We start from the raw sequence: 24,300 nt of genomic DNA, 5'->3' as shown, positions 1-24,300 counted from the left end.
TTAACACATTTTTTATGCAGCTTCATTACACAATATATTGTAAGCTTTTCATGTTAATATTAATTTTAAAAGACACACTCCAGCAATACCTCCTCTGATGACTCTTGTCATCACACAAATCTTCCCTACTAATTTTACATACTAAAATTCCCTCATATCAATCTCTTCCCTTCTTGGTTTCCCCTTTGATCTTGCCCTGAATAATATTTCCCTTTGTTTTTCTTCCCTCCTCCTATGATTTTTCGCCATCTTCAATTTTATTCTTTTACTAATTTTACATGCCACCCAGGATCCAAATAAGCAATCTATAATAATCAATATCCCCTGTATAATTTTAGACAATATCCCATGTCAAATGTTACTAATCCAATTTCCCACTGAAGCAAATCCTTTCCCAACCTTTTTCCAAACACCTGGTTCTTTCAAATCCTTCAAGTCCGTACTATCCGTAGTCAAGTCAGTAAGCATACTTCTAATCTCATTACTATTATCTGGTATGTAAGCGCAACAATTACACCCATTGAGCAATCTACAAACTCTGCCATTTTTCACTAAAATAATGTTTAAAGCAAGCCTGTTTTGAAGAGTCATAGCCCCCTCCGCAGCAAGTTCAGTATCCATCAGGAGTATAGCCCCTGAAAAGTTTGTCAGCATGTTATCCTCAATAGTAGACAACTTTTGAATCTTTATGGAGTTCATAATAACTCCCACTGAAGAAATTATCGTCCCAAATATGTCTCCTACTACAGCAGCAGCAGTCTCTTTCTTATGTCTAGTACGATGTAATTCAGACAATTTTGGTAACCTTTTCAAATCGTCAAGTTGATATATCTTTGGGAAAACTATCCCCAAATAACATGTCCCATACTATCCCTTTGGGAGACGGTAATAAGCATTAAGTCCACATATATAATAAATCCCGGGGATTGCTGGATCCTGTCCATTTAACATGAACGTCCAATTACTCTGAAACAAAAACACACGCTTACATTCACTCATTCCCACAAACACATTGTCATAGTATGATTTGGTCTTGGATATGCAAAGCTTTCCTACATGTAGTGCGTCTAAAGCTAACTTCCCTTGTTCTCTAATCGCACTATAACCGTCACTACTAGCAAAGGCCCGTTGCTGTAATCCTTTCTCTAGTTTACCCTTCAATGCCCTTCTTCTCTCTTCCGTGTGATCTAAAAAGCTTTTCTCTACAGGAGTAAGCAAACATGTCAAATTAGTGTGGTGTGCATAAGATGTACTAATTGTTAATGTCGCCTGAAAGAATCCTTTAACTAACTTTATGCTATAGTACTTAGCTACCCCACTCACATCCTCTATGATAGGCACATTAGAAAACACAAGATCATGATTTGAGTAAAAATATTGAATCTCTTCCTGGTTATAGAATCTTGTTAGTAACAGACTACAACGTATCCCATATGTTAATGACAGTCTATGATAGGTAACCCCCTCTTGTACCGAAACAGGAATCTGTGTACACACAAAACAATCTTTTGCATCCATTGTGTCAACATACTCACTCAGCAAGCGATAGAAAACATCAGTGGATAGTTCCCCTTTCGAGTTAGTTCCCTCATGCAAGTATCTTTTATGCAGCTCAAACCTCTCCTAGGCTGTTAGTGCAGTGGTAGTCTCAGGAATTGTAGCATTGTTAGTCCCACTTTTATTCATTAGTGTCATACTCACAACCACAACCCTAATGAATATTTATTACATGAACCTTTTTTGCAAAAGTATTTGGTTCAAGTAAACTTAAAGTGTTGGGATTCAAGCCCACGGCTCCAGAGAGACTGGAGCCTAAATCTAGCCAGTTTAGCCTTCTCAGCCACGCTACCTCACATCTACAAGCTCACAACTATAGTAACTTGGCCAAACACTGTGGACACCCGCTGTGGTGACCTGGCTATGCGGGGTAACGCAGCATTCACCGACAGTTGAGCGAGTTACAGGTGAAAAGCAAAGTATAATAACTGTCTGCATATAATATATGTCTTTCCTTATTTATTCTTCTTCCCCATTGTATGTTTGCTCTCTGCTTTAGAAACGCGAGCTGTCATCACTGCAAGGAAACGTATCACACAGCGTTCTACTGTTTACACTCACTGAACTTTCAGCATCACAGTGACCCCTCTCGTCGCCTCTATAGTTAGACTTCAAGACAGCTGGTTTGTTTACCGATACAATTCTTGTCACCTTAGGTTGTGGTTTTTTAAAATAAGAAGGCTCGGTGCCACTGTCTGGCTACCCTTATATATATACGTCACCACTTTACATAGTCTCACCTCTCGCTATGTGGATCGTAGGTGCAGAAGGCAGAGAGTGAGACACTGATGCAGACAAAATACGTTTGTGAGTTGAAAAATACTGACAGCGGTGGGATTCGAACCCACGCCTCCAAAAAGACTGGAGCCTTAATCCAGCGCCTTAGACCGCTCGGCCACACTACGCTGTACAAACCTGTTTCTGTATGCTTTCTGAAGTGAGATGTTCTGTTGTATAGGGGAGTTGGAGAATAAGGGTGTATAGCCTGTGAAGTGATCCTAGGAAAGTCAACGCCAACAGCAGCAGGCACGTGATACATTCAGTAGGTCAGGATTGGCCCCGGGCCATGGGAGGTGTCAGGGAGCGCCAGTCCTGAGAGTCCGTAGGAAGACAACCCTTACATTGGCGTCCCGCACGCGCTGCTTCTCTTTCTTTAAGGATAAGGAATCAAACTATCTACGTCCCTCAACCTACCAACCCTCCGCCTCAGGAAAGATTTTGTGATTCGTGAGCAGAACCCAGCTGGCGCTGTTTACAGTAATGCCTAAGCACAGTACTCAACTGAGCGGTGTTTCCAAACTGATCCGTTGTACTGCCGGAAATACCATGGGATATGTCATTTAACTTTCACATAAAATAGGGTTAACCCAGCCCTACCACATACTAAAAACTAAAGACGGAACAATAAACCGACGAGTATGGGATTTGTACCCACGTGTGCAGCGCACAATGGATTAGTAGTCCATCGCCTTAACCACTCGGCCACCTCGTCATCAAAACACCATGTTTCAGGAGTACAAAATATGGTAGCCAAAATGTGTTCCATTAGGTGATAGTTGTCTAGACATAATAAAGAGGATATATTTACAGATTGTTATGGTAACTTGTTGTCTTCAGCTTTGCTCTATACGACCTTGTTGTCCATCCCTACTTCAGCTTGAATTTATATGTTAAATGTAATGTAATCATGAAAATTACACTTTCCAAACATGTTCTATCCATATGTGATGTACTATCACACTACCCTCAAATGAGCTAAGATTGCTTTAATTCAGTTGTACGTGGATTTAAAGTGCAATATCATACAAATAGTGTACTGGTATGGCGCTTTCGAGTCTCTAGGTGTCAGTTATTGGTGGTGTGCTTACATGTCAACATTAGGCAGCAAATAGTACACAATTAAGGAAAACTGCCTTCCCATTTAATGTGCATTGTTCTGCAAAAAGTTTTAAGTAGGAGAAAGTAAAACTTAGTTTATAAAACCACCTAAACTGGGAGTATTGCCGCTACAGCTATGAGACTTCAGTTTAAAAACGTACGTGCATCAACAAGAAATATTTTTGCGCTAAATAAATTGCTGTCCGACTACTCACGTAATGCATAAAACTGAGGCAGTCGTAATTACAATACATTGAAGTAATATTTTGGTAGTTTTTGTTGATGATGACTCCGCAGCAAGCGATCAGATTACTTTTTATTAGTGAAGGCGCGTCAGAGCCTTGATAAGTAAACTTACAAGGAGACACGCCTAGATCGATGAACCTTTTAGACCAGGTTCGGGGACTTCCCAGTACGAGATGTCTTTTGGCATCACAAATCAATAGATCAATATCTCAACAACAATCGCAATAACTAATCAGCATGCTAATCAATAACCTTTCATGAGAGTCAATAAAGTGAACACACCATGATCTTTCAGTCATGAATAACCACACCAATTTAGTTAAGTGTTAGGATATTTATTTCCCTACTGGTAACAATCTAAAGTCATTTCTGTTAATCTCATCAGCAAATCATCACATTAGTAACTCTTCAGATTTGCAATTAGAAACGCAATTAATCAATGCATAGAGAATATTCACTCAGTATTAACACATAATTATTAAGAAGCAACTTAGCAAAGTCTCAGTAGTGCATCGTTCAACAAAGCAAGAACTCAGTCATTTGTCTATTTGCGTCAGATTTTAGTGAACACCTTAAATAACCTTGTATTAGCATCAGCATGTTGGGCTTCATGCAAAACAATTTAGCAAACACAAATTTGGAAAACATCTAACTATGGCCTCTATCAAAGAGCAGTTGGTACCTAGAAAGAAAAGGCAAACAGACAATTACAATTTTCATCAGATAGTTACCCATCCAACGGATCAGCAAACATCGTCAGTCTTCGTCCTCGGGACATCAGTCGTTTGCATCATCAGCAAAGAAAGGACAGGGCAAAGTATCAGTATGGCATAGCTAAGGAACAAGAACTTCCCTCATATAGAGGAGAAGTAAGTATCAGGTAAGGAATAAGTAAAGGGTGGTTTAGAGTAACAGGGCGAACAAACGGCAAAGTCTCAAACGAAATGGCCTAAATGGCTCAGTAGAATGGCAAAGAATGGCTTGGAGTGGAATGTCCAATAAATGCCTGATTTCTCCTCGGGTCATGTGGTTAAATCAAAACTGTCTAATTTACTCCTAATTCCTCAATGGATAATCATTGGTGCATCGCCATCTCTGTCCAATAATCTTCACCAGAGTTTTACACAAACCACAGTTCTCATGTCGTTGATTGGCCCATGTTATTGACGTTTTCATCGGTTGGAATGTCAGGTAAGAAAAGTTACATTTTACGCTACAGTCAGTAGTTCCATTGTTTTCTCCTACTCCAGGCAGCCTTGCACCTGTTACAAATTACACTGTTGCATTCAGCAAGAATGTCTCCTTGAGCAAGTAGGGTCCCATGAGAAAGAATTTACTACAGCTACACACATCTCTAGCTTCTGGGAAAGTACAGTTTCATGTCCTTCAGGAAAATAGCACATTGCACGTTAGAAAAAGACAGTTTAATATGAGACCAGGCAGCTAGACACAGACCTTCGCTAAACTAAGGCCTACTGCTTAATGAACAAACTCCTAATACATAACTCCAATTTTGATACGTTAATACAAATTAAAAACATTAGTACATAATTAATTCAGCATTAATAACTTTCATTAGTCTTCGTATACATTGGTAGCCACTCCCCGTGGGCACATTTCAAACGTGTGCATTATTTCTACGTTAACAAATTTTTTATGCAGCTTCATTACACAATATATTGTAAGCTTTTCATGTTAATATTAATTTTAAAAGACACACTCCAGCAATCCCTCCTCTGATGACTCTTGTCATCACACAAATCTTCCCTACTAATTTTACATACTACAATTCCCTCATATCAATCTCTTCCCTTCTTGGTTTCCTCTTTGATCTTGCCCTGAATAATTTTTCCCTTTGTTTTTCTTCCCTCCTCCTATTATTTTTCGCCATCTTAAATTTTATTCTTTTACTAATTTGACATGCCACCCATGATCCAAATAAGCAATCTATAACAATCAATATCCCCTGTATTATTTTAGACAGTATCCCATGCCAAATGTTACTAATCCAGTTCCCACTGAAGCAAATCCTTTCCCAACCTTTTTCCAAACACCTGGTTCTTTCAAATCCTTCAAGTCCGTACTATCCCTAGTTAAGTTAGTAAGCATACTTCTAATCTCATTACTATTATCTGGTATGTAAGCGCAACAATTACACCCATTGAGCAATCTACAAACTCTGCCATTTTTCACTAAAAGAATGTTTAAAGCAAGCCTGTTTTGAAGAGTCATAGCCCCCTCCGCAGCAAGTTCAGTATCCATCAGGAGTATAGCCCTTGAAAAGTTTGTCAGCATGTTATCCTCATTAGTAGACAACTTTTGAATCTTTATGGAGTTCATAATAACTCCCACTGAAGAAATTATCGTCCCAAGTATGTCTCCTACTACACCAGCAGCAGTCTCTTTCTTATGTCTAGTACGATGTAATTCAGACAATTTTTATAACCTTTTCAAATAGTCAAGTTGATATATCTTTGGGAAAACTATCCCCAAATAACATGTCCCATACTATCCCTTGGAAGACGGTAATAAGCATTAAGTCCACATATATAATAAATCCCGGGGATTGCTGGATCCTGTCCATTTAACATGAACGTCCATTTACTCTGAAACAAAAACACACGCTTACATTCACTCATTCCCACAAACACATTGTCATAGTATGATTTGGTCTTGGATATGCAAAGCTTTCCTACATGTAGTGCGTCTAAAGCTAACTTCCCTTGTTCTCTAATTGCACTATAACCGTCACTACTAGCAAAGGCCCGTTGCTGTAATCCTTTCTCTAGTTTACCCTTCAATGCCCTTCTTCTCTCTTCCGTGTGATCTAAAAAGCTTTTCTCTACAGGTGTAAGCAAACATGTCAAATTATTGTGGTGTGCATAAGATGTACTAATTGTTAATGTCGCCTGAAATAATCCTTTAACTAACTTTATGCTATAGTACTTAGCTACCCCACTCACATCCTCTATGATAGGTACATTAGAAAACACAAGATCATGATTTGAGTAAAAATATTGAATCTCTTCCTGGTTATAGAATCTTGTTAGTAACAGACTACAACGTATCCCATATGTTAATGACAGTCTATGATAGGTAACCCCCTCTTGTACCGAAACAGGAATCTGTGTACACACAAAACAATCTTTTGCATCCATTGTGTCAACATACTCACTCAGCAAGCGATAGAAAACATCAGTGGATAGTTCCCCTTTCGAGTTAGTTCCCTCATGCAAGTATCTTGTATCCAGCTCAAACCTCTCCCAGGCTGTTAGTGCAGTGGTAGTCTCGGGAATTGTAGCATTGTTAGTCCCACTTTTATCCATTAGTGTCATACTCACAACCACGACCCTAATGAATATTTATTACATGAACCTTTTTTGCAAAAGTATTTGGTTCAAGTAAACTTAAAGTGTTGGGATTCAAGCCCACGGCTCCAGAGAGACTGGAGCCTAAATCTAGCCAGTTTAGCCTGCTCAGCCACGCTACCTCCCATCTACAAGCTCACAACTATAGTAACTTGGCCAAACACTGTGGACACCCGCTGTGGTGACCTGGCTATGCAGGGTAACGCAGCATTCACCGACAGTTGAGCGAGTTACAGGTGAAAAGCAAAGTATAATAACTGTCTGCATATAATATATGTCTTTCCTTATTTATTCTTCTTCCCCATTGTATGTTTGCTCTCTGCTTTAGAAATGCGAGCTGTCATCACTACAAGGAAACGTATCACACAGCGTTCTACTGTTTACACTCACTGAACTTTCAGCATCACAGTGACCCCTCTCGTCGCCTCTATAGTTAGACTTCAAGACAGCTGGTTTGTTTACCGATACAATTCTTGTCACCTTAGGTTGTGGTTTTTTAAAATAAGAAGGCTCGGTCCCACTGTCTGGCTACCCTTACATATATACGTCACCACTTTACATAGTCTCACCTCTCGCTATGTGGATCGTAGGTGCAGAAGGCAGAGAGTGAGACACTGATGCAGACAAAATACGTTTGTGAGTTGAAAAATACTGGCAGCGGTGGAATTCGAACCCACGCCTCCAAAGAGACTGGAGCCTTAATCCAGCGCCTTAGACCGCTCGGCCACACTACCCTGTGCAAACCTGTTTCTGTAAGCTTTCTGAAGTGAGATGTTCTGTTGTATAGGGGAGTTGGAGAATAAGGGTGTATAGCCTGTGAAGTGATCCTAGGAAAGTCAACGCCAACAGCAGCAGGCACGTGATACATTCAGTAGGTCAGGATTGGCCCCGGGTGTCAGGGAGCGCCAGTCCTGAGAGTCCGTAGGAAGACAACCCTTACATTTGCGTCCCGCACGCGCTGCTTCTCTTTCTTTAAGGATAAGGAATCAAACTATCTACGTCCCTCAACTTACAAACCCTCCGCCTCAGGAAAGATTTTGTGATTCATGAGCAGAACCCGGCTGGCGCTGTTTACAGTAATGCCTAAGCACAGTACTCAACTGAGCGGTGTTTCCAAACTGAGCCGTTGTACTGCCGGAAATACCATGGGATATGTCATTTAACTTTCACATAAAATAGGGTTAACCCAGCCCTACCACATACTAAAAACTAAAGACGGAACAATAAACCGACAAGGATGGGATTCGAACCCACGTGTGCAGAGCACAATAGATTAGTAGTCCATCGCCTTAACCACTCGGCCACCTCGTCTTCAAAACACCATGTTTCAGGAGTACAAAATATGGTAGCCAAAATGTGTTCTATTAGGTGATAGTTGTCTAAACATAATAAAGAGCATATATTTACAGATTGTTATGGTAACTTGTTGTCTTCAGCTTTGCTCTATACAACCTTGTTGTCCATCCCTACTTCAGCTTAAATTTATATGTTAAATGTAATGTAATCATGAAAATTACACTTTCCAAACATGTTCTATCCATATGTGATGTACTATCACACTACCCTCAAATGAGCTAAGATTGCTTTAATTCAGTTGTACGTGGATTTAAAGTGCAATATCATACAAATATTGTACTGGTATGGCGCTTTCGAGTCTCTAGGTGTCAGTTATTGGTGGTGTGCTTACATGTCAACATTAGGCAGCAAATAGTACACAATTAAGGAAAACTGCCTTCCCATTTAATGTGCATTGTTCTGCAAAAAGTTTTAAGTAGGAAAAAGTAAAACTTAGTTTATAAAACCACCTAAACTGTGAGTATTGCTGCTACAGCTATGACACTTCAGTTTAAAAACGTACGTGCATCAACAAGAAATATTTTTTGCGCTAAATAAATTGCTGTCCGACTACTCACGTAATGCATAAAACTGAGGCAGTCGTAATTACAATACATTAAAGTAATATTTTGGTAGTTTTTGTTGACGATGACTCCGCAGCAAGCGATCAGATTACTTTTTATTAGTGAAGGCGCGTCAGAGCCTTGATAAGTAAACTTACATGGAGACACGCCGAAGTCGATGAACCTTTTAGACCAGGTTCGGGGACTTCCCAGTACGAGATGTCTTTTGGCATCACAAATCAATAGATCAATATCTAAACAACAATTGCAATAACTAATCAGCATGCTAATCAATAACCTTTAATGAGAGTCAATAAAGTGAACACACCATGATCTTTCAGTCATGAATAACCACACCAATTTAGTTAAGTGTTAGGATATTTATTTCCCTACTGGTTACAATCTAAAGTCATTTCTGTTAATCTCATCAGCAATTCATCTCATTAGTAACTCTTCAGATTTGCAATTAGAAATGCAATTAATCAATGCATAGAGAATATTCACTCAGTATTAACACATAATTATTAAGAAGCAACTTAGCAAAGTCTCAGTAGTGCATGGTTCAACAAAGCAAGAACTCATTCATTTGTCTATTTGCGTCAGTTTTTAGTGAACACCTTAAATAACCTCGTATTAGCATCAGCATGTTGGGCTTCATGCAAAACAATTTAGCAAACACAAATTTGGAAAACATCTAACTATGGCCTCTATCAAAGAGCGTTGGTACCTAGAAAGAAAAGGCAAACAGACAATTACAATTTTCATCAGATAGTTACCCATCCAACGGATCAGCAAACAGCGTCAGTCTTCGTCCTCTGGACATCAGTCGTTTGCATGATCAGCAAAGAAAGGACAGGGCAAAGTATCAGTATGGCATAGCTAAGGAACAAGAACTTCCCTCATATAGAGGAGAAGTAAGTATCTGGTAAGGAATAAGTAAAGGGTGGTTTAGAGTAACAGGGCGAACAAACGGCAAAGTCTCAAACGAAATGGCCTAAATGGCTCAGTAGAATGGCAAAGAATGGCTTGGAGTGGAATGTCCAATAAATGCCTGATTTCTCCTCGGGTCATCTGGTTAAATCAAAACTGTCTAATTTACTCCTAATTCCTCAATGGATAATCATTGGTGCATCGCCATCTCTGTCCAATAATCTTCACCAGAGTTTTACACAAACCACAGTTCTCATGTCGTTGATTGGCCCATGTTATTGACGTTTTCATCCGTTGGAATGTCAGGTGAGAAAAGTTACATTTTACGCTACAGTCAGTAGTTCCATTGTTTTCTCCTACTCCAGGCAGCCTTGCACCTGTTACAAATTACATTGTTGCATTCAGCAAGAATGTCTCCTTGAGCAAGTAGGGTTCCATGAGAAAGAATTTACTACAGCTACACACATCTCTAGCTTCTGGGAAAGTACAGTTTCATGTCCTTCAGGAAAATAGCACATTGCACGTTAGAAAAAGACAGTTTAATATGAGACCAGGCAGCTAGGCACAGACCTTCGCTAAACTAAGGCCTACTGCTTAATGAACAAACTCCTAATACTTAACTCCAATTTTGATATGTTAATACAAATTAAAAACATTAGTACATAATTAATTCAGCATTAATAACTTTCATTAGTCTTCGTATACATTGGTAGCCACTCCTCGTGGGCACATTTCAAACGTGTGCATTATTTCTACGTTAACACATTTTTTGAGCAGCTTCATTACACAATATATTGTAAGCTTTTCATGTTAATATTAATTTTAAAAGACACACTCCAGCAATCTCTCCTCTGATGACTCTTGCCATCACACAAATCTTCCCTACTAATTTTACATACTAAAATTGCCTCATATCAATCTCTTCCCTTCTTGGTTTCCCCTTTGATCTTGCCCTGAATAATTTTTCCCTTTGTTTTTCTTCCCTCCTCCTATTATTTTTCGCCATCTTCAATTTTATTCTTTTACTAATTTTACATGCCACCCATGATCCAAATAAGCAATCTATAACAATCAATATCCCCTGTATTATTTTAGACAATATCCCATGCCAAATGTTACTAATCCAATTTCCCTCTGAAGCAAATCCTTTCCCAACCTTTTTCCAAACACCTGGTTCTTTCAAATCCTTCAAGTCCGTACTATCCCTAGTCAAGTTAGTAAGCATACTTCTAATCTCATTACTATTATCTGGTATGTAAGCGCAACAATTACACCCATTGAGCAATCTACAAACTCTGCCATTTTTCACTAAAAGAATGTCTAAAGCAAGCCTGTTTTGAAGAGTCATAGCCCCCTCCGCAGCAAGTTCAGTATCCATCAGGTGTATAGCCCCTGAAAAGTTTGTCAGCATGTTATCCTCAATAGTAGACAACTTTCGAATCTTTATGGAGTTCATAATAACTCCCACTGAAGAAATTATCGTCCCAAATATGTCTCCTACTACACCAGCAGCAGTCTCTTTCTTATGTCTAGTACGATGTAATTCAGACAATTTTGGTAACCTTTACAAATCGTCAAGTTGATATATCTTTGGGAAAACTATCCCCAAATAACATGTCCCATACTATCCCTTTGGAAGACGGTAATAAGCATTAATTCCACATATATAATAAATCCCGGGGATTGCTGGATCCTGTCCATTTAACATGAACGTCCATTTACTCTGAAACAAAAACACACGCTTCCATTCACTCATTCCCACAAACACATTGTCATAGTATGATTTGGTCTTGGATATGCAAAGCTTTCCTACATGTAGTGCGTCTAAATCTAACTTCCCTTGTTCTCTAATTGCACTATAACCGTCACTACTAGCAAAGGCCCGTTGCTGTAATCCTTTCTCTAGTTTACCCTTCAATGCCCTTCTTCTCTCTTCCGTGTGATCTAAAAAGCTTTTCTCTACAGGTGTAAGCAAACATGTCAAATTATTGTGGTGTGCATAAGATGTACTAATTGTTAATGTCGCCTGAAAGAATCCTTTAACTAACTTTATGCTATAGTACTTAGCTACCCCACTCACATCCTCTATGATAGGCACATTAGAAAACACAAGATCATGATTTGAGTAAAAATATTGAATCTCTTCCTGGTTATAGAATCTTGTTAGTAACAGACTACAACGTATCCCATATGTTAATGACAGTCTATGATAGGTAACCCCCTCTTGTACCGAAACAGGAATCTGTGTACACACAAAACAATCTTTTGCATCCATTGTGTCAACATACTCGCTCAGCAAGCGATAGAAAACATCAGTGGATAGTTCCCCTTTCGAGTTTGTTCCCTCATGCAAGTATTTTGTATCCAGCTCAAACCTCTCCCAGGCTGTTAGTGCAGTGGTAGTCTCAGGAATTGTAGCATTGTTAGTCCCACTTTTATCCATTAGTGTCATACTCACAACCACGACCCTAATGAATATTTATTACATGAACCTTTTTTGCAAAAGTATTTGGTTCAAGTAAACTTAAAGTGTTGGGATTCAAGCCCAAGGCTCCAGAGAGACTGGAGCCTAAATCTAGTCAGTTTAGCCTGCTCAGCCACGCTACCTCACATCTACAAGCGCACAACTATAGTAACTTGGCCAAACACTGTGGACACCCGCTGTGGTGACCTGGCTATGCAGGGTAACGCAGCATTCACCGACAGTTGATCGAGTTACAGGTGAAAAGCAAAGTATAATAACAGTCTGCATATAATATATGTCTTTCCTTATTTATTCTTCTTCCCCATTGTATGTTTGCTCTCTGCTTTAGAAACGCGAGCTGTCATCACTGCAAGGAAACGTATCACACAGCGTTCTACTGTTTACACTCACTGAACTTTCAGCATCACAGGGACCCCTCTCGTTGCCTCTATAGTTAGACTTCAAGACAGCTGGTTTGTTTACCGATACAATTCTTGTCACCTTAGGTTGTGGTTTTTTAAAATATGAAGGCTCGGTCCCACTGTCTGGCTACCCTTATATATATATGTCACCACTTTACATAGTCTCACCTCTCGCTATGTGGATCGTAGGTGCAGAAGGCAGAGAGTGAGACACTGATGCAGACAAAATACGTTTGTGAGTTGAAAAATACTGGCAGCGGTGGGATTCGAACCCACGCCTTCAAAGAGACTGGAGCCTTAATCCAGCGCCTTAGACCGCTCAGCCCCAATACCCTGTGCAAACCTGTTTCTGTAAGCTTTCTGAAGTGAGATGTTCTGTTGTATAGGGGAGTTGGAGAATAAGTGTGTATAGCCTGTGAAGTGATCCTAGGAAAGTCAACGCCAACAGCAGCAGGCACGTGATACATTCAGTAGGTCAGGATTGGCCCCGGGCCATGGGAGGTGTCAGGGAGCGCCAGTCCTGAGAGTCCGTAGGAAGACAACCCTTACATTGGCGTCCCGCATGCGCTGCTTCTCTTTCTTTAAGGATATGGAATCAAACTATCTACGTCCCTCAATTTACCAACCCTCCGCCTCAGGAAAGATTTTTTGATTCATGAGCAGAACCCGGCTGGCGCTGTTTACAGTAATGCCTAAGCACAGTACTCAACTGAGCGATGTTTCCAAACTGAGCCGTTGTACTGCCGGAAATACCATGGGATATGTCATTTAACTTTCACATAAAATAGGGTTAACCCAGCCCTACCACATACTAAAAACTAAAGATGGAACAATAAACCGACGAGGATGGGATTCGAACCCACGCATGAAGAGCACAACGGATTAGCCGTCCATCGTCTTAACCACTCGGCCACCTTGTCTTCAAAACACCATCTTTCAGGAGTACAAAATATGGTAGCCAAAATGTGTTCTATTAGGTGATAGTTGTCTAAACATAATAAAGAGGATATATTTACAGATTGTTATGGTAACTTGTTGTCTTCAGCTTTGCTCTATACGACCTTGTTGTCCATCCCTACTTCAGCTTGAATTTATATGTTAAATGTAATGTAATCATGAAAATTACATTTTTCAAACGTGTTCTATCCATATGTGATGTACTATCACACTACCCTCAAATGAGCTAAGATTGCTTTAATTCAGTTGTACGTGGATTTAAAGTGCAATATCATACAAATATTGTACTGGTATGGCGCTTTCGAGTCTCTAGGTGTCAGTTATTGGTGGTGTGCTTACATGTCAACATTAGGCAGCAAATAGTACACAATTAAGGAAAACTGCCTTCCCATTTAATGTGCATTGTTCTGCAAAAAGTTTTAAGTAGGAGAATGTAAAACTTAGTTTATAAAACCACCTAAACTGGGAGTATTGCCGCTACAGCTATGACACTTCAGTTTAAAAACGTACGTGCATCAACAAGAAATATTTTTGCGCTAAATAAATTGCTGTCCGACTACTCACGTAATGCATAAAACTGAGGCAGTCGTAATTACAATACATTGAAGTAATATTTTGGTAGTTTTTGTTGACGATGACTCCGCAGCAAGCGATCAGATTACTTTTTATTAGTGAAGGCGCGTCAGAGCCTTGATAAGTAAACTTATAAGGAGACACGCCTAGGTCGATGAACCTTTTAGACCAGGTTCGGGGACTTCCCAGTACGAGATGTCTTTTGGCATCACAAATCAATAGATCAATATCTCAACAACAATCGCAATAACTAATCAGCATGCTAATCAATAACCTTTAATGAGAGTCAATAAAGTGAACACACCATGATCTTTCAGTCATGAATAACCACACCAATTTAGTTAAGTGTTAGGATATTTATTTCCCTACTGGTTACAATCTAAAGTCATTTCTGTTAATCTCATCAGCAATTCATCTCATTAGTAACTCTTCAGATTTGCAATTAGAAACGCAATTAATCAATGCATAGAGAATATTCACTCAGTATTAACACATAATTATTAAGAAGCATCTTAGCAAAGTCTCAGTAGTGCATGGTTCAACAAAGCAAGAACTCAGTCATTTGTCTATTTGTGTCAGATTTTAGTGAACACCTTAAATAACCTCGTATTAGCATCAGCATGTTGGGCTTCATGCAAAACAATTTAGCAAACACAAATTTGGAAAACATCTAACTATGGCATCTATCAAAGAGCGTTGGTACCTAGAAAGAAAAGGCAAACAGACAATTACAATTTTCATCAGATAGTTACCCATCCAACGGATCAGCAAACATCGTCATTCTTCGTCCTCGGGACATCAGTCGTTTGCATCATCAGCAAAGAAAGGACAGGGCAAAGTATCAGTATGGCATAGCTAAGGAACAAGAACTTCCCTCATATAGAGGAGAAGTAAGTATCAGGTAAGGAATAAGTAAAGGGTGGTTTAGAGTATCAAAGCGAACAAACGGCAAAGTCTCAAACGAAATGGCCTAAATGGCTCAGTAGAATGGCAAAGAATGGCTTGGAGTGGAATGTCCAATAAATGCCTGATTTCTCCTCGGGTCATGTGGTTAAATCAAAACTGTCTAATTTACTCCTAATTCCTCAATGGATAATCATTGGTGCATCGCCATCTCTGTCCAATAATCTTCACCAGAGTTTTACACAAGCCACAGTTCTCATGTCGTTGATTGGCCCATGTTATTGACGTTTTCATCGGTTGGAATGTCAGGTAAGAAAAGTTACATTTTACGCTACAGTCAGTAGTTCCATTGTTTTCTCCTACTCCAGGCAGCCTTGCACCTGTTACAAATTACACTGTTGCATTCAGCAAGAATGTCTCCTTGAGCAAGTAGGGTCCCATGAAAAAGAATTTACTACAGCTACACACATCTCTAGCTTTTGGGAAAGTACAGTTTCATGTCCTTCAGGAAAATAGCACATTGCACGTTAGAAAAAGACAGTTTAATATGAGACCAGGCAGCTAGGCACAGACCTTCGCTAAACTAAGGCCTACTGCTTAATGAACAAACTCCTAATACATAACTCCAATTTTGATATGTTAATACAAATTAAAAACATTAGTACATAATTAATTCAGCATTAATAACTTTCATTAGTCTTCGTATACATTGGTAGCCACTCCCCGTGGGCACATTTCAAACGTGTGCATTATTTCTACGTTAACACATTTTTTATGCAGCTTCATTACACAATATATTGTAAGCTTTTCATGTTAATATTAATTTTAAAAGACACACTCCAGCAATCCATCCTCTGATGACTCTTGTCATCACACAAATCTTCCCTACTAATTTTACATACTAAAATTCCCTCATATCAATCTCTTCCATTCTTGGTTTCCCCTTTGATCTTGCCCTGAATAATTTTTCCCTTTGTTTTTCTTCCCTCCTCCTATTAATTTTCGCCATCTTCAATTTTATTCTTTTACTAATTTTACATGCCACCCATGATCCAAATAAGCAATCAATAACTATCAATATCCCCTGTATTATTTTAGACAATATCCCATGCCAAATGTTACTAATCCAATTTCCCACTGAAGCAAATCCTTTCCCAACCTTTTTCCAAACACCTGGTTCTTTCAAATCCTTCAAGTCCGTACTATCCCTAGTCAAGTTAGTAAGCATACTTCTAATCTCATTACTATTATCTGGTATGTAAGCGCAACAATTACACCCATTGAGCAATCTACAAACTCTGCCATTTTTCACTAAAAGAATGTCTAAAGCAAGCCTGTTTTGAAGAGTCATAGCCCCCTCTGCAGCAAGTTCACTATCCATCAGGAGTATAGCCCCTGAAAAGTTTGTCAGCATGTTATCCTCAATAGTAGAAAACTTTTGAATCTTTATGGAGTTCATAATAACTCCCACTGAAGAAATTATCGTCCCAAATATGTCTCCTACTACACCAGCAGCAGTCTCTTTCTTATGTCTAGTACGATGTAATTCAGACAATTTTGGTAACCTTTCCAAATCGTCAAGTTGATATATCTTTGGGAAAACTATCCCCAAATAACATGTCCCATACTATCCCTTTGGAAGACGGTAATAAGCATTAAGTCCACATACATAATAAATCCCGGGGATTGCTAGATCCTGTCCATTTAACATGAACGTCCATTTACTCTGAAACAAAAACACACGCTTACATTCACTCATTCCCACAAACACATTGTCATAGTATGATTTGGTCTTGGATATGCAAAGCTTTCCTACATGTAGTGCGTCTAAAGCTAACTTCCCTTCTTCTCTAATTGCACTATAATCGTCACTACTAGCAAAGGCCCGTTGCTGTAATCCTTTCTCTAGTTTACCCTTCAATGCCCTTCTTCTCTCTTCCGTGTGATCTAAAAAGCTTTTCTCTACAGGTGTAAGCAAACATGTCAAATTATTGTGGTGTGCATAAGATGTACTAATTGTTAATGTCGCCTGAAAGAATCCTTTAACTAACTTTATGCTATAGTACTTAGCTACCCCACTCACATCCTCTATGATAGGCACATTAGAAAACACAAGATCATGATTTGAGTAAAAATATTGAATCTCTTCCTGGTTATAGAATCTTGTTAGTAACAGACTACAATGTATCCCATATGTTAATGACAGTCTATGATAGGTAACCCCCTCTTGTACCGAAACAGGAATCTGTGTACACACAAAACAATCTTTTGCATCCATTGTGTCAACATACTCACTCAGCAAGCGATAGAAAACATCAGTGGATAGTTCCCCTTTCGAGTTAGTTCCCTCATGCAAGTATCTTGTATCCAGCTCAAACCTCTCCCAGGCTGTTAGTGCAGTGGTAGTCTCAGGAATTGTAGCATTGTTAGTCCCACTTTTATCCATTAGTGTCATACTCACAACCACGACCCTAATGAATATTTATTACATGAACCTTTTTTGCAAAAGTATTTGGTTCAAGTAAACTTAAAGTGTTGGGATTCAAGCCCACGGCTCCAGATAGAGCGGAGACTAAATCTAGCCAGTTTAGCCTGCTCAGCCACACTACCTCACATCTACAAGCTCACAACTATAGTAACTTGGCCAAACACTGTGGACACCCGCTGTGGTGACCTGGCTATGCAGGGTAACGCAGCATTCACCGACAGTTGAGCGAGTTACAGGTGAAAAGCAAAGTATAATAACTGTCTGCATATAATATATGTCTTTCCTTATTTATTCTTCTTCCCCATTGAATGTTTGCTCTCTGCTTTAGAAACGCGAGCTGTCATCACTGCAAGGAAACGTATCACACAGCGTTCTACTGTTTACACTCACTGAACTTTCAGCATCACAGTGACCCCTCTCGTCGCCTCTATAGTTAGACTTCAAGACAGCTGGTTTGTTTACCGATACAATTCTTGTCACCTTAGGTTGTGGTTTTTTAAAATAAGAAGGCTCGGTGCCACTGTCTGGCTACCCTTATATATATACGTCACCACTTTACATAGTCTCACCTCTCGCTATGTGGATCGTAGGTGCAGAAGGCAGAGAGTGAGACACTGATGCAGACAAAATACGTTTGTGAGTTGAAAAATACTGGCAGTGGTAGGATTCGAACCCACGCCTCCAAAGAGACTGGAGCCTTAATCCAGCGCATTAGACCGCTCGGCCACACTACCCTGTGCAAACCTGTTTCTGTAAGCTTTCTGAAGTGAGATGTTCTGTTGTATAGGGGAGTTGGAGAATAAGGGTGTATAGCCTGTGAAGTGATCCCAGGAAAGTCAACGCCAACAGCAGCAGGCACGTGATACATTCAGTAGGTCAGGATTGGCCCCGGGCCATGGGAGGTGTCAGGGAGTGCCAGTCCTGAGAGTCCGTAGGAAGACAACCCTTACATTGGCGTCCCGCATGTGCTGCTTCTCTTTCTTTAAGGATAAGGAATCAAACTATCTACGTCCCTCAACTTACCAACACTCCGCCTCAGGAAAGATTTTGTGATTCATGAGCAGAACCCGGCTGGCGCTGTTTACAGTAATGCCTAAGCACAGTACTCAACTGAGCGGTGTTTCCAAACTGAGCCGTTGTACTGCCGGAAATACCATGGGATATGTCATTTAACTTTCACATAAAATAGGGTTAACCCAGCCCTACCACATACTAAAAACTAAAGACGGAACAATAAACCGACAAGGATGGGATTCGAACCCACGTGTGCAGAGCACAACGGATTAGCAGTCCATCGCCTTAACCACTCTGCCACCTCATCTTCAAAACACCATGTTTCAGGAGTACAAAATATGGTAACCAAAATGTGTTCTATTAGGTGATAGTTGTCTAAACATAATAAAGAGCATATATTTACAGATTGTTATGGTAACTTGTTGTCTTCAGCTTTGCTCTATACGACCTTGTTGTCCATCCCTACTTCAGCTTGAATTTATATGTTAAATGTAATGTAATCATGAAAATTACACTTTCCAAACGTGTTCTATCCATATGTGATGTACTATCACACTACCCTCAAATGAGCTAAGATTGCTTTAATTCAGTTGTACGTGGATTTAAAGTGCAATATCATACAAATATTGTACTGGTATGGCGCTTTCGAGTCTCTAGGTGTCAGTTATTGGTGGTGTGCTTACATGTCAACATTAGGCAGCAAATAGTACACAATTAAGGAAAACTGCCTTCCCATTTAATGTGCATTGTTCTGCAAAAAGTTTTAAGTAGGAGAAAGTAAAACTTAGTTTATAAAACCACCTAAACTGGGAGTATTGCCGCTACAGCTATGACACTTCAGTTTAAAAACGTACGTGCATCAACAAGAAATATTTTTGCGCTAAATAAATTGCTGTCCGACTACTCACGTAATGCATAAAACTGAGGCAGTCGTAATTACAATACATTGAAGTAATATTTTGGTAGTTTTTGTTGACGATGACTCCGCAGCAAGCGATCAGATTACTTTTTATTAGTGAAGGCGCGTCAGAGCCTTGATAAGTAAACTTACAAGGAGACACGCCTAGGTCGATGAACCTTTTAGACCAGGTTCGGGGACTTCCCAGTACGAGATGTCTTTTGGCATCACAAATCAATAGATCAATATCTCAGCAACAATCGCAATAACTAATCAGCATGCTAATCAATAACCTTTAATGAGAGTCAATAAAGTGAACACACCATGATCTTTCAGTCATGAATAACCACACTAATTTAGTTAAGTGTTAGGATATTTATTTCCCTACTGGTTACAATCTAAAGTCATTTCTGTTAATCTCATCAGCAATTCATCTCATTAGTAACTCTTCAGATTTGCAATTAGAAACGCAATTAATCAATGCATAGAGAATATTCACTCAGTATTAACCCATAATTATTAAGAAGCAACTTAGCAAAGTCTCAGTAATGCATGGTTCAACAAAGCAAGAACTCAGTCATTTGTCTATTTGCGTCAGATTTTAGTGAACACCTTAAATATCCTCGTATTAGCATCAGCATGTTGGGCTTCATGCAAAACAATTTAGCAAACACAAATTTGGAAAACATCTAACTATGGCCTCTATCAAAGAGCAGTTGGTACCTAGAAAGAAAAGGCAAACAGACAATTACAATTTTCATCAGATAGTTACCCATCCAACGGATCAGCAAACAGCGTCAGTCTTCGTCCTCGGGACATCAGTCGTTTGCATCATCAGCAAAGAAAGGACAGGGCAAAGTATCAGTATGGCATAGCTAAGGAACAAGAACTTCCCTCATATAGAGGAGAAGTAAGTATCAGGTAAGGAATAAGTAAAGGGTGGTTTAGAGTAACAGGGCGAACAAACGGCAAAGTCTCAAACGAAATGGCCTAAATGGCTCAGTAGAATGGCAAAGAATGGCTTGGAGTGGAATGTCCAATAAATGCCTGATTTCTCCTCGGGTCATGTGGTTAAATCAAAACTGTCTAATTTACTCCTAATTCCTCAATGGATAATCATTGGTGCATCGCCATCTCTGTCCAATAATCTTCACCAGAGTTTTACACAAACCTCAGTTCTCATGTCGTTGATTGGCCCATGTTATTGATGTTTTCATCGGTTGGAATGTCAGGTAAGAAAAGTTACATTTTACGCTACAGTCAGTAGCTCCATTGTTTTCTCCTACTCCAGGCAGCCTTGCACCTGTTACAAATTACCCTGTTGCATTCAGCAAGAATGTCTCCTTGAGCAAGTAGGGTCCCATGAGAAAGAATTTACTACAGCTACACACATCTCTAGCTTCTGGGAAAGTACAGTTTCATGTCCTTCAGGAAAATAGCACATTGCACGTTAGAAAAAGACAGTTCAATATGAGACCTGGCAGCTAGGCACAGACCTTCGCTAAACTAAGGCCTACTGCTTAATGAACAAACTCCTAATACATAACTCCAATTTTGATATGTTAATACAAATTAAAAACATTAGTACATAATTAATTCAGCATTAATAACTTTCTTTAGTCTTCAAATACATTGGTAGCCACTCCCCGTGGGCACATTTCAAACGTGTGCATTATTTCTACGTTAACACATATTTTATGCAGCTTCATTACACAATATATTGTAAGCTTTTCATGTTAATATTAATTTTAAAAGACACACTCCAGCAATCCCTCCTCTGATGACTCTTGTCATCACACAAATCTTCCCCACTAATTTTGCATACTAAAATTCCCTAAAATCAATCTCTTCCCTTCTTGGTTTCTCCTTTGATCTTGCCCTGAATAATTTTTCCCTTTGTTTTTCTTCCCTCCTCCTATTATTTTTTGCCATCTTCAATTGTATTCTTTTACTAATTTTACATGCCACCCATGATCCAAATAAGCAATCTATAACAATCAATATCCCCTGTATTATTTTAGACAATATCCCATGCCAAATGTTACTAATCCAATTTCCCACTGAAGCAAATCCTTTCCCAACCTTTTTCCAAACACCTGGTTCTTTCAAATCCTTCAAGTCTGTACTATCCCTAGTCAAGTTAGAAAGCATACTTCTAATCTCATTACTATTATCTGGTATGTAAGCGCAACAATTACACCCATTGAGCAATCTACAAACTCTGCCATTTTTCACTAAAAGAATGTCTAAAGCAAGCCTTTTTTGAAGAGTCATAGCCCCCTCCGCAGCAAGTTCAGTATCCATCAGGAGTATAGCCCCTGAAAAGTTTGTCAGCATGTTATCCTCAATAGTAGACAACTTTCGAATCTTTATGGAGTTCATAATAACTCCCACTGAAGAAATTATCGTCCCAAATATGTCTCCTACTACACCAGCAGCAGTCTCTCTCTTATGTCTAGTACGATGTAATTCAGACAATTTTGGTAACCTTTTCAAATCGTCAAGTTGATATATCTTTGGGAAAACTATCCCCAAATAACATGTCCCATACCATCCCTTTGGAAGACGGTAATAAGCATTAAGTCCACATATATAATAAATCCCGGGGATTGCTGGATCCTGTCCATTTAACATGAACGTCCATTTACTCTGAAACAAAAACACACGCTTACATTCACTCATTCCCACAAACACATTGTCATAGTATGATTTGGTCTTGGATATGCAAAGCTTTGCTACATGTAGTGCGTCTAACGCTAACTTCCCTTGTTCTCTAATTACACTATAACCGTCACTACTAGCAAAGGCCCGTTGCTGTAATCCTTTCTCTAGTTTACCCTTCAATGCCCTTCTTCTCTCTTCCATGTGATCTAAAAAGCTTTTCTCTACAGGTGTAAGCAAACATGCCAAATTATTGTGGTGTGCATAAGATGTACTAATTGTTAATGTCGCCTGAAAGAATCCTTTAACTAACTTTATTCTATAGTACTTAGCTACCCCACTCACATCCTCTATGATAGGCACATTAGAAAACACAAGATCATGATTTGAGTAAAAATATTGAATCTCTTCCTGGTTATAGAATCTTGTTAGTAACAGACTACAACGTATCCCATATGTTAATGACAGTGTATGATAGGTAAACCCCTCTTGTACCGAAACAGGAATCTGTGTACACACAAAACAATCTTTTGCATCCATTGTGTCAACATACTCACTCAGCAAGCGATAGAAAACATAAGTGGATAGTTCCCCTTTCGAGTTAGTTCCCTCATGCAAGTATCTTGTATCCAGCTCAAACCTCTCCCAAGCTGTTAGTGCAGTGGTAGTCTCAGGAATTGTAGCATTGTTAGTCCCACTTTTATCCATTAGTGTCATACTCACAACCACGACCCTAATGAATATTTATTACATGAACCTTTTTTGCAAAAGTATTTGGTTCAAGTAAACTTAAAGTGTTGGGATTCAAGCCCAAGACTCCACAGAGACTGGAGCCTAAATCTAGCCACTTTAGACTGCTCAGCCACCCTACCTTACATCTACAAACTCACAACTATAGTAACTTGGCCAAACACTGTGGACACCCGCTGTGGTGACCTGGCTATGCAGGGTAACGCAGCATTCACCGACAGTTGAGCGAGTTACAGGTAAAAAGCAAAGTATAATAACTGTCTGCATATAATATATGTCTTTCCTTATTTATTCTTCTTCCCCATTGTATGTTTGCTCTCTGCTTTAGAAACGCGAGCTGTCATCACTGCAAGGAAACGTATCACACAGCGTTCTACTGTTTATACTCACTGAACTTACAGCATCACAGTGACCCCTCTCGTCGCCTCTATAGTTAGACTTCAAGACAGCTGGTTTGTTTACCGATACAATTCTTGTCACCTTAGGTTGTGGTTTTTTAAAATAAGAAGGCTCGGTCCCACTGTCTGGCTACCCTTATATACATACCGCCACCACTTTACATAGTCTCACCTCTCGCTATGTGGATCGTAGGTGCAGAAGGCAGAGAGTGAGACACTGATGCAGACAAAATACGTTTGTGAGTTGAAAAATACTGGCAGCGGTGGGATTCGAACCCACACCTCCAAAGAAACTGGAGCCTTAATCCAGCGCCTTAGACCGCTTGGCCACACTACCCTGTGCAAACTTGTTTCTGTAAGCTTTCTGAAGTGAGATGTTCTGTTGTATAGGGGAGTTGGAGAATAAGAGTGTATAGCCTGTGAAGTGATCCTAGGAAAGTCAGCGCCAACAGCAGCAGGCACGTGATACATTTAGTAGGTCAGGATTGGCCCCGGGCCTTGGGAGGTGTCAGGGAGCGCCAGTCCTGAGAGTCCGTAGGAAGACAACCCTTACATTGGGGTCCCGCACGCGCTGCTTCTCTTTCTTTAAGGATAAGGAATAAAACTATCTACGTCCCTCAACTTACCAACCCTCCGCCTCAAGAAAGATTTTGTGATTCATGAGCAGAACCCGGCTGGCGCTGTTTACAGTAATGCCTAAGCACAGTACTCAACTGAGCGGTGTTTCCAAACTGAGCCGTTGTACTGCCGGAAATAACATGGGATATGTAATTTAACTTTCACATAAAATAGGGTTAACCCAGCCCTACCACATACTAAAAACTAAAGACAGAACAATAAACCAGCGAAGATGGGATTTGAACCCCCACGAGCAGAGCACAATGGATTAGCAGTC

General features: G+C 39.6%; 7 non-coding genes across 7 annotated transcripts; all 7 read right to left on the bottom strand.

Moving 5' to 3' along the window:
• Positions 1–2,380: 2,380 nt before the first annotated feature.
• TRNAL-AAG (transfer RNA leucine (anticodon AAG)) lies at positions 2,381–2,464 on the bottom strand. The gene has a single exon. It is a non-coding gene; the product is annotated as a tRNA-Leu (tRNA).
• A 503-nt stretch (positions 2,465–2,967) lies between these two features.
• On the bottom strand, positions 2,968–3,049 carry TRNAS-ACU (transfer RNA serine (anticodon ACU)). Its single transcript has one exon. It is a non-coding gene; the product is annotated as a tRNA-Ser (tRNA).
• A 4,652-nt stretch (positions 3,050–7,701) lies between these two features.
• On the bottom strand, positions 7,702–7,783 carry TRNAL-AAG (transfer RNA leucine (anticodon AAG)). The gene has a single exon. It is a non-coding gene; the product is annotated as a tRNA-Leu (tRNA).
• A 495-nt stretch (positions 7,784–8,278) lies between these two features.
• On the bottom strand, positions 8,279–8,360 carry TRNAS-ACU (transfer RNA serine (anticodon ACU)). The gene has a single exon. It is a non-coding gene; the product is annotated as a tRNA-Ser (tRNA).
• A 9,976-nt stretch (positions 8,361–18,336) lies between these two features.
• TRNAL-AAG (transfer RNA leucine (anticodon AAG)) lies at positions 18,337–18,418 on the bottom strand. The gene has a single exon. It is a non-coding gene; the product is annotated as a tRNA-Leu (tRNA).
• A 505-nt stretch (positions 18,419–18,923) lies between these two features.
• TRNAS-GCU (transfer RNA serine (anticodon GCU)) lies at positions 18,924–19,005 on the bottom strand. The gene has a single exon. It is a non-coding gene; the product is annotated as a tRNA-Ser (tRNA).
• Positions 19,006–23,660: 4,655 nt separating this feature from the next.
• On the bottom strand, positions 23,661–23,742 carry TRNAL-AAG (transfer RNA leucine (anticodon AAG)). Its single transcript has one exon. It is a non-coding gene; the product is annotated as a tRNA-Leu (tRNA).
• Positions 23,743–24,300: the final 558 nt, after the last annotated feature.

This window comes from Pleurodeles waltl, chromosome 12 (genome assembly GCF_031143425.1).
Source record: "Pleurodeles waltl isolate 20211129_DDA chromosome 12, aPleWal1.hap1.20221129, whole genome shotgun sequence".
Taxonomy (NCBI): Eukaryota; Metazoa; Chordata; class Amphibia; order Caudata; family Salamandridae; genus Pleurodeles; species Pleurodeles waltl.
Note: the sequence above shows the minus strand (reverse complement) of the source record. Positions and strands in the feature narration are given on the sequence as shown.